This window comes from Rousettus aegyptiacus, unplaced genomic scaffold, assembly GCF_014176215.1.
Source record: "Rousettus aegyptiacus isolate mRouAeg1 unplaced genomic scaffold, mRouAeg1.p scaffold_m13_p_14, whole genome shotgun sequence".
Classification (NCBI taxonomy): Eukaryota; Metazoa; Chordata; class Mammalia; order Chiroptera; family Pteropodidae; genus Rousettus; species Rousettus aegyptiacus.
In genome coordinates this window covers 46,749,527-46,759,036 of record NW_023416289.1, presented here as the reverse complement: position 1 = coordinate 46,759,036, position 9,510 = coordinate 46,749,527, and the positions used below count along the sequence as shown (strand labels likewise).

The following is a 9,510-nucleotide window of genomic DNA, read 5'->3' as shown; positions in this document are numbered from 1 at the left end:
GAGGTTACCGATTAAGCCAATAGACTGAGTAAAGGGGATCGCCCTTCCCTAGAGTAGGCGGGCATCATCAAATCTGACGAGGGCCTGAAAAGACCCAAAAGCAGAGTAGTTTGTGTGTGTAGTAGTCATGTGATTGCTTTTTCCTATTCTCAAGTTTAACATAGGCGGTCTGTACGGACATTTTATTTTCCCCCTGCATTCCGAGCTAGTGTTTGGGTACTGTTTGTTGCTTTCCGTCAACTCCTCTGATATCTAAATGTCTGGGGTCAAGGGAAGCCAAGGGGAGAGAAAGAGAGTAGAAAACACAGATGGGGTTCAGCACACACCTCCTGGTGTCCAGGACTTCCACTCTCTTTTCTGAGACTCCAAACTTCACTGGGATCCTCTCTACAAACTTAGAGGTATATCTCACTGGGTCTGTGCTTGAACCTCAGCTCAGAACAGTGTGACAGAAGATGGTAAGCTCAGGGGACCCTCAGTCACAGAACCAGTGATGTACAGGCTCTTCCCCTGGAAATCTTTCCATTGATTTTTTTTTTTAATCCAGGTCTTTCTACTCATGTAAGTGAGACTGTGTCTACTGGGCAATTTGAGTGAACATTTTCATGGTTCTCTCGGCCCGACCTTGGCCCTATATTCCTGCTCCTGGAGAACAGGAAGCCATTCAGGATCAGGTGGTTTTCAGTTCCACACTACAAACTTCTGCTTCTTTCCACTTGGCCACATTTAGAAGTTTGTGGTGTGATGTTTTATTCACTTCCTGGTTTGGATGTTACTAGCAGTGGAAGTTCAACTCCTTTTATTTAAATGTCACGTGTTCATTTAATTCATGGTGACACTACTTGGCACTCTTAGCATCAGGAAGAGTTGCCAACAGAAGCTTGCATTTTCAAGGGACAAGGAACTTACACACAATGATCATGTACCTTGTACCAGGACCCATATACAGTGCTCTACATGCATCTAAACATCTTTGTGATATGGGGATTATTATCCCCCCACCCACCCGCTTTACAGAGCAAAGAACTGAGGCACAGGGAGGTAAGGTGACTAGCTTTCCAACTAGCGCCGTCTTAGTGGACAAACCAGGATCCAAATTTCTCCTATTCTAAAGCCTGTGCTTTTTCCCTATGTCAAAGAGTATCCATGAAATCACTTGCAATCCATTAACTAAAGAGATGTTTACTCAACGAGAACCAGTGTTTGATCTCCCTTTCCCAGAGAAGTTCTGGACTCCAGGACAAGGTCAGAAGCCCTGTGGAGGTTCCTCACTAGCATGTATCTATCTTCTGAAACCTTGGTGATGGGAGCATCCCTTGGCTCCCAAGGCTTTAGCTTGTGAAATCTGAGGGGATTTCAGTGGAGCTCCTGAGTTCACGTGGTTCGATCACAAAGATTTGTGGGCAGAAACCTGACTGTGAGAGAATGAGAACATCCCGTGTATGACCTCTTCCTTCCCACCATGTAAACTTGGGAACCCAGCTCTGCTGTGTAATAGAAGAGACCCCAGTCCCATCTAGTCCCAAAAAGGAAAGATTTTTTTTTCTTACCTGTACTATGTTCTTGAAAGGTATGATGTCCAGGGTGATAGAGTATCTGGGACAGAAATGTAATAGTTCCCGCCTCAGTGGTGAAGGGTAGAATAGGTGTTGACTTTTCCCAACTTCTAGAGCCACAGGAACAGCAAAGAAGTTGGGTTCTGGAATTTCTCTTGTCCTTCTCCTCAGTCTAGTCCCTAGGCATTGAGCATCCTTGAAACTCTCCTTGGACACCTTATTGTGCTCAAGGTCCTAGGAGTCCAGGCTCCACACTCATAGGAGATGGTTTTCTATGATCACACAAGCTTCCCAAACATCATACATCAACTAGTTGATGCCAAATTCCCAGCATTGTGGGGTGATGGCTTAAAAACAAGGTGTCTGTTCATATCCCTTATTTGCTACAACATAGTGAACTCTCCACTCTCACCTTGAACTAAATAGTCCGGATGCAATGAAGGCGGCTCAATGAACAAGGGGATGGATGTCTGTCCTCCCAAGACAGATCGCAGACCTGGTTGGTAGACGCCAGGCAACAGCGTGGTGCTGTCCGCGGTGCTGAAGTAGAGCTGGAACCGTCGCCACGCTCCAAGTGTGTGTGTGGGGCGTCTGACCTCCCAACTATGGGATCAACGACCTGGAGTGGTGAAAATGTGTGGCCGGCCTAAGAGGAAAGGGTTTGAGGACAAGCAGTGAGCTGGCGTTCTCTCATGCTTCTCTCTGCTTCCTAGTTCATGCACAGGGATGCTTTGGCATGTCCTGGTTGGTGAGGCGTTGGGGCAGAGATGAAAATTGAAGCCATTGAGCTCCTTTAAGAAGAATTTTGCAGAGAAGACAGAACAGTGGAGAACAAGCCTCCTGGTGGACTGATTGAAATAGTTTGGCCAGAGATGTAGGAGGAGGATCAGAGAGGGTAGGTTTTTGCAGCCGGACAGAGTTTAAAAAAAAAAAAATAGAGGGAGCCCAAAGTAGCCCTTTATTTGTGGATGAAGAGGCCACTGGTGTCCACGGGGAGGTTGTCTTAGGGGACAGGGAGAGAGGAAAACAAAACAGGAAACAGGGGGCTGAGGAATGAGGGGTCTTCTCATGCTGTTTTGGCGACCCCAGACACCCTACTACCTCCCTGGCTTCAGAGTGGAGAATTATGGGGATGCTCTGTGCACCCCAATTTGGAATTAGATAGTCACAGGAGAGAGGCTGCCTCTGAGGAGAACTAAATGGACAGGCAACTAGAGATTTCCCTCCAATCCTGTCATACCTTTTTCATTTTATAGCATGTAAGTGCCTAACTTGTTTAGAGAATGTAAATTATATTAAAATGAAATACATTCCCTACTTTCCTGCCACTGGACCTTTCTTCGCTCAGGCTGGTTCCTTGATTAGAAGGCCATTCCAGCCCTCAAATTCTCTGCATCCTGGGAGGTTTAGCCACACCGCCCAGGAGGAAGCACAGCATGGAGACCGTTGGCCGAATCTGGCTTACTGTTTGTTTTTATATGGCCCACATACTAAGAATGGTTTTACACCTTTGGTGTTGGGGTAAAGATGAAAAGATTTCCTGACACACGCAAATTACATAAAATTCAAATTTCTGTGTCCATCGATAAAGTTTTATTAGAATGCAGCCACCTTCGTTCATTTACATCGGTGTCTGTAGCTGCTTTCATCCTGTAATAGCAGAGTTGGGCCCACAAAGCCTAAAATATTTGCTACCTGGACCTTTACAGAAAAAGCAAACCAACTCCTGCTTTGGATTCAGGCAGTCCAGGGAAGGGACTTATCTGAGTCTCAGTTCTTCAGCTATTAAGTAGGAATTGTAGTGGTGCCACCTCAGATGTGATGTAATAACATTAACATTATAAGAATTAAATGGGATGAGGACAGCCATTTATTAAGCATGTACTATCTTCCAGGCACTGTTCTAAACTCTTTTACTTGAGAATTACTTTGACTAACTGTAATGTCCAGCCTCAGGGTGGCTTCTTTATAGCCTTAGTTATAGGGGTTCTGTTTTAATTAGTCTTCGGATGGTTCTCCAGGTTGATTGTTCTGTTTTCAATGCAATTTTAATGTGGTCATGCAGATGAGCGCAGCGTCCACCCACTCTGCCCTCTTGACCAGAACCTCTGTTCTAAACTCTTGATAGGCGTTGTTAATTCAATCTGACTCCACGGAAACCCTGAGTCGGGTATTGCTATTATCGCTCTCATTTTACAGATGAACAATGGAGACGACACACGCAATGTTCTGAGCACAGTGCCTAGTAAACTCTGGCTGAGTTTTTCTTTCCTGGTACTCAGGCTGGCAGTGATTGAGACTGAGTTCCCAGAGTTCGGTGACCTCATTTGTGCCGCCAGACCCTGGCACAGGGAAACCTCAGAAAATGACCATTGGACAAATGAACCAGTGAGCCAGTGATGACCAGAACTGGCCATGGTGGCCCTTAGTAGTGATTCGCCAAGGTCTTCCAATCTGAAGCTGAGGCATCATAATTCCCCTAATAAGGAAAACTGGACTACACAGTGCCAGTCATGTCCCCCATGTCTTTACTCACCACAGACTTATAGACCTTCGGGCTCTGGAATTTCCGAGGCTCTGGCCTCAGATTTCAGTTTCAGGTGTCCACAAGGCCCTTAGCCATTGGAGGGGGCCCGAGTCTTCAAGTCTGTGGGTTTTGGGGGAAGAAAGTTGCCTCTGGAGCGTTGGTTCTCTCAGCCGCTTGGTTCTTGGGGGTCTAGGTCTCCAGGCCTCAAGGCTTCTGGGTTAGGGGGACGGTCTAAGCCTTTGGGCCTGACCGTCTAGAGGGCCTGAGTCTCCAGGGCCCTGGGTTACTGGAACTGAGCCTCCACGACTCTGGGCCTCAGGGGCCTGAGCCTTTGGACCCTTCGTCCTGGAAGCTGGGGTCTCTGGGGTCTCTAGGGTCTCCTGGTCCCATCAAGACCTCTCTCACCTGTCCTCCCTCCTCCAGCTCCACCTCAACGTGAAAGGAAGCGTATGTCAGCTCACTGGCCGAAGCCGGCGCAGTGGATCTCAATCTCACTCACTACCCAGAGCCAGGCGCGCGTGCGGAGATCTCTCCCCCACCCCGCCTCGTTCCCCACCCCTTCCCCCAATCACTAATGGCTGATGCACTCGCAGAGACAGCTCACACATTGCTCACACTCCCCTCACCGACACGCTCACAAGCACCACTACTACCTCTGCAGGGCGCGGTGCATACACCCACCGCGAGCCCCCACGCTCGTAATCTCTGCCCTGTGCGTGCGCTGTCTCCTCCATTTACCCTTGCAACCAACCCCCGCACTTCCACCGTCAATTTCCACCCGCAACCCCACTTCAAAAGACAGAAATCATATGTCCGGTATTCCCTTAAAAAGTCTATAATCTCACAAAGCAGATAACCCGAATATGGCCACTCCGCCTTTCAAGCGTCTCGCACTGTGAAAGCGCGCTGCCGCCGCATAAGGCGTAACAGCTCGGCCGCGTCCCAGGCACGTGCACAGGCGCAGAAAGGAAAACGTGGCACTGCTTTTGGGAGGTAGGCAGAGCGCCAGAAGGGGCTGCAAGGTTTGCTGGGAATTGTAGGCCGAGCGGGCTTCGAACGGAGCTGTTGCATGGGGTTCTGGGAGCCGTAGGCAAGACAGCCCCAAGGCCTTGTGGGAGTCGTAGTCTCGCGAGCCACTTCCGGTCCAGGCTTACGCGCGTCTGGCAGTTTGAAGGTTCCTGCACCACATTCCGCCCAGGTAAGTATTTCCTCCCGTGGCGATCGGGCCCTTGCGGTGCTATGTTGAGAGTGAAGGGTCTCTGGGGGTGGTGACTCGCCTGTGTGATTTCCCAACGCCTGTATTCCCGAGGCCTTCTGGCCAGGATCCCCACTTCAGACGCTGCGGCCCGCTTGTCTCTTGCCGGTCCACCCCCTCCCCCAGGTCGGGATTCGACCATCTCCTGTCCCCGGCCTCCAGCTGGGTACGTCCGGGAGGCTCCTACCCTGCCCTAGAACCTCCATCTGATAGGTGACACTCTACCCATCCATGGGCACCCCAGGGGTCCGCGTGCTGTCCTCCGGGCGCATTTACTATCCCCTCATCCTGCAGTTATTTACTGCCTGCCAACTGTATGTGCCAGGCCCGGTGCGAAGTGGAGGAAGACGAAGATGGACCAGGCAGAGCAGACCCAGCCCCTGCCCTTCCTGAGTTCACAGTGTAGTGGGAGAGTCGGGCCTATCACTGTGACAGGTAGAGTCGTGGTCAGGCGGGGAAAGAGGCTCACCAGTGGCTCTGCGAGCCCGGAGGAGGCTCCTGACCCAGTCCGGGGTAGGTGGAGTCTTCAAGAGGAAGGTACTTAACAGCGGTTTCAAACCTAACATGTCCAAATGGAATTTCTGGCCATCCCCCCACCCCCACCCGTGACTTAATGGTCCCATCATCCTCCCCGGTACCCTGGCTGAAACCTCCGAATCATTCCTCATTCTTCTCTTTTCTCATCACCCCACCCCCCACCCCAATCCATGTCTTGTGCAAGCTCTAGGGACTCCACCATTTCTTCCTTCCTCCACTGCCACCAACCCCGTCCAGGCCACCATCGTCTCTCACTGTTGCCCCATAGCCTGCTCGATGGCCTCCATGCCTCGTCCCTTGCCCACTAAAGTCTGTTTACCACACAGCAGCCAAAGCAATCCTTTTAAAACCTAAGTCAGACTGTATCCCTTCTGTTCAAAACCCTTCCAATGTCTCCTATCTCCCTCAAAATAAAGTTCTGTGTTGTGACCTATAAATCTCTGCACAGGCTCATCTGTTGCTGGTCTTCATCATCAGAAGGTGACCCCCGCCCCCCTAGGACTGGGTGACTGCAAATCACCCAGGGGGAGAGATTGCCCAGGATGACTTTAAGTCCCATCCTGTGGTGGACCTGGGCAGAAGGTGGTGGTACCCTCAAGAGACAGGAAACAGCTGGCAAGAATAGGTTTGTGCCTGAGGAGCAGGGAGTTTTGTCAGTTTGGCACTGGGATCTGAGAGCAGGCCCAGCAGAGTTCCTGGGGGTAGGGCAGGAAAGGGGACTCTGGAGGGCCAGCCTGGTTTACGTCACCATTCAGAGTCACAAGGAGAACAGACTGGGTGGGACCTGAGGAGAACTCTGTGAAAGAGCCTGCAGGAGACTCAGCAGAAAAAGAAAAAGACAAAACAGGAGGACAGAGGGAGGATCGAGTAAGAAGATGGACAGAAAACATTTTAAGAGGGCTCATTTAGCTGTGACAGGTTTGCCGCATGGTCACGGAGGATGGATGAATCCTAAGGTCGGCCTGCTGAGCCCAAGGCAGGCGGGGAGCCAGTGCCAACGCCTGGAGACGAAAGTGTGCCCAGGATGTGAGGAGAGGCCAGCCAGCGTGGCTGATGGCTGACGGAGCGAGCATGGGAGACGAGGTCTGGAGAAAAGGGAGCCAGAGCGCTCCCTCGCCTGTCCGCCCCAGACCCAGGACCCAGCCCATCGCCATGACCGACTTTGCACAGGCGTGTGCCAAGAGGGCAGTCAGTGCCAACGCCGGCTTCCTGGAGGAGTGCCAGCTGCGCCTCAGCGGGGCTGGGTGGCCAAGAGCACGGCCTGCCCCTCCCCCCTCACTCCCTGCCCCTCTCACAGCTCCTGCTCCAGGCCATCCCGGAGGCGGCTGGCTCGGTGCCGCCCCCTCCTGGCTGCAAGCAGGACAGCACGGCCTCCCGTGAGTGCTGCGCTGCGGTGGGTGGATGGGTGGCCCTCTGACCAAGCCCGGACCTCTGGCCGCCTCACCCTCCCGTCGTCCTCCCTCAGATGACAGCTCTACAGCGTGGCTTTCTCTGGAGGACGAGGGGAGCCCCCCTGACGAGATGCTCGAAACCTGGCTCTTCCACATGAGAAGGCCCCGTGGCTTGCCTACCCACTATTTGTGCTTCTGGCCCCGGGGCTGGGTGGACAGGGTCATCAGGTGTCCAGGGCCAAAGCACTGTGTTCTGCAGGGTGGGCCTTCAGGCCACAACCACGTGGTGCTGATGGTCCCCGCCCAGCCCCAGGAGCTCTGGTAGCTGGTGTGGGAGCACCAGGCCCAGGTGCTAGTCTCCCTGTGTCCCCCCCCCCCCCCCGACCCTTGGGATAAGGTGAAGGGCTGCGGGACAGAGGGGGGAGGCTTCAGATTGGGGATGGGAAGGGCGTCTGTGCTGTGGCTGCTGGCCAGGCTGGGCAGAGAGCCGGGGGAGCTGCCTGAGCAGCCCTGACCCGATCTGGCCACAGGACTTCTGGCCCACGGAGCTGCAGCCCGTTGTCACGGGCATGGTGACAGTGCACTGGAAGGCTGAAAGCAGCACGGCGGGCTGGCCCTGTACCCTGCTCAGGGTCACACAGGTGGGCGGAGGCCACAGGCCGTGGGAAGTGGGGGGAAGGGTCTGTGCCTGCTCTGGCTGTGATGCTACCGCTCTGTCCCTGGGGGGGCAGCGGGAAGGAGAGGCGGGTGCACCGACCCCCTCACTGCCGCCGTTCCTGGCTGCTGTGGGCCAGAGCTGCTCCTGAGGCTCGGGGAAGCCAAGCACAGTGCTCAGCCACTCCAGGTACGGTGGGAGGGAGCCCTGGGGGTGGGCGAGGCCTCTTTGTGCCTCTCTGGAAGGGTGTCACCTCCCCAAGCCTGCACGGGGCTGGGTCAGGGCAGCCCCCGGCACCCCATCCCCTCCTCACTCTGCCCTGACACCTCCCAGGCCTGTGACACCTTCCAGGGACTTACCTCTCTCAGCCAGGGCCAGGCCAGCTGGCTCACCAAATGCCCTTCAGCCTCCCCAGCCTCAGGCTGGGCGAGATTCCCCACATCCCCCCACCCCTACCCCATGCAACTCTGGGTCACTTGCAGCAAGGATGTGGCCCAGCTGGGCACCTTCCCGGCCATCGATCAGCTGCTGCTGCAGGCAGGGGCCAAGCGCTCCGTGGACATCTTCAACGTGGCCCCGCAGCAGTCACAGGCCTGTGGCCTTATGACCTCGACGCTGGCGAGGCCTTCAGGGGCCCCGCGGCGGGGATGCAGGGGCTCGCGGAAGGTTCTGCGCTGGCTGCAGGCGGCCACCAGGCGGCGCTGTGGGGCTGGGCGGTAGACGCAAGAGCCTCTCATCAGGCCCTGCGGGCGACGTGCCGACCCTGTCCCTGAGCTCCAAGCCCCAGGTTCTTCTCTGTTCGTGGGGAGAAGCAGGTGCCTGTTAAATGGCATCGTATGTCTGTATAAAGCCCAGCGCCCGACACACAGGGTGACACATAAACAGTGGCCACGTTGTCGGACCTCCTGATGGGTGCTGAGTGAAGGTGAAGTGAGCCTCCAGGACCCGAACCCAGCCCAGGGGAGGGGACGGCTCCCCGGGAACTGGTCCGTGGCAGCGGGAGGCGAAGTGTGTGCCAGGCGCGGGTCTCGGTCAATGCCTGGCATGCTGGGGCTTGGGGTCCAACCGGCCAGTGTACGATGGGGACTGGGATGGGCAGGGAGGGGACACCTAGGTCTTAGAAGGTACAAGATGGGTGTGCAGGAAGTGGCAGGCCAGAGGGTGCTTGGACATCCCAGGAGGAAGCCGTGGACTGAATCGCAAGGCACTGAGGAACTGTGGGCCCCAGAGGACACCTGTGGGTCCCTACCCCCCAGTAAGTAGCATCTCACTGCTGCTGCCCCCCGAAGCTGAGAGTCCACCCCTGTGCCCATCCACCTGCCCACCCGGAACCTCTGTCCTCACCTCGCATGTCCCTGGGGACCCTTCGGCCAGGCTACACATAGTGCCAGGCGTGTTGGGGGGGTGCAGACAGTGGTCACTGGCTCCTCAAGGCCCTCACAGGGGAAGCTCGGGGACTTTGCCATGGCAGATGGGCTTCCCCAGAGCGACCGGAGCCCCCAGGCCTCAGGCCTTGCTGCTCCCCCCTCCCGCCAGCTCTTGGCCTTGCTTCGCCATCTGCCTCCTGCAGTGCAGCTGGCCCAGGGACC

General features: G+C 54.9%; 1 long non-coding RNA gene across 1 annotated transcript; it reads left to right on the top strand.

The window, feature by feature from the left end:
* The first annotated feature begins 5,162 nt into the window (after positions 1–5,162).
* LOC118611470 lies at positions 5,163–6,668 on the top strand. Its single transcript, XR_004954478.1, has 2 exons — positions 5,163–5,281; positions 5,633–6,668. It is a non-coding gene; the product is annotated as an uncharacterized LOC118611470 (long non-coding RNA).
* The last annotated feature ends 2,842 nt before the right edge of the window (positions 6,669–9,510 follow it).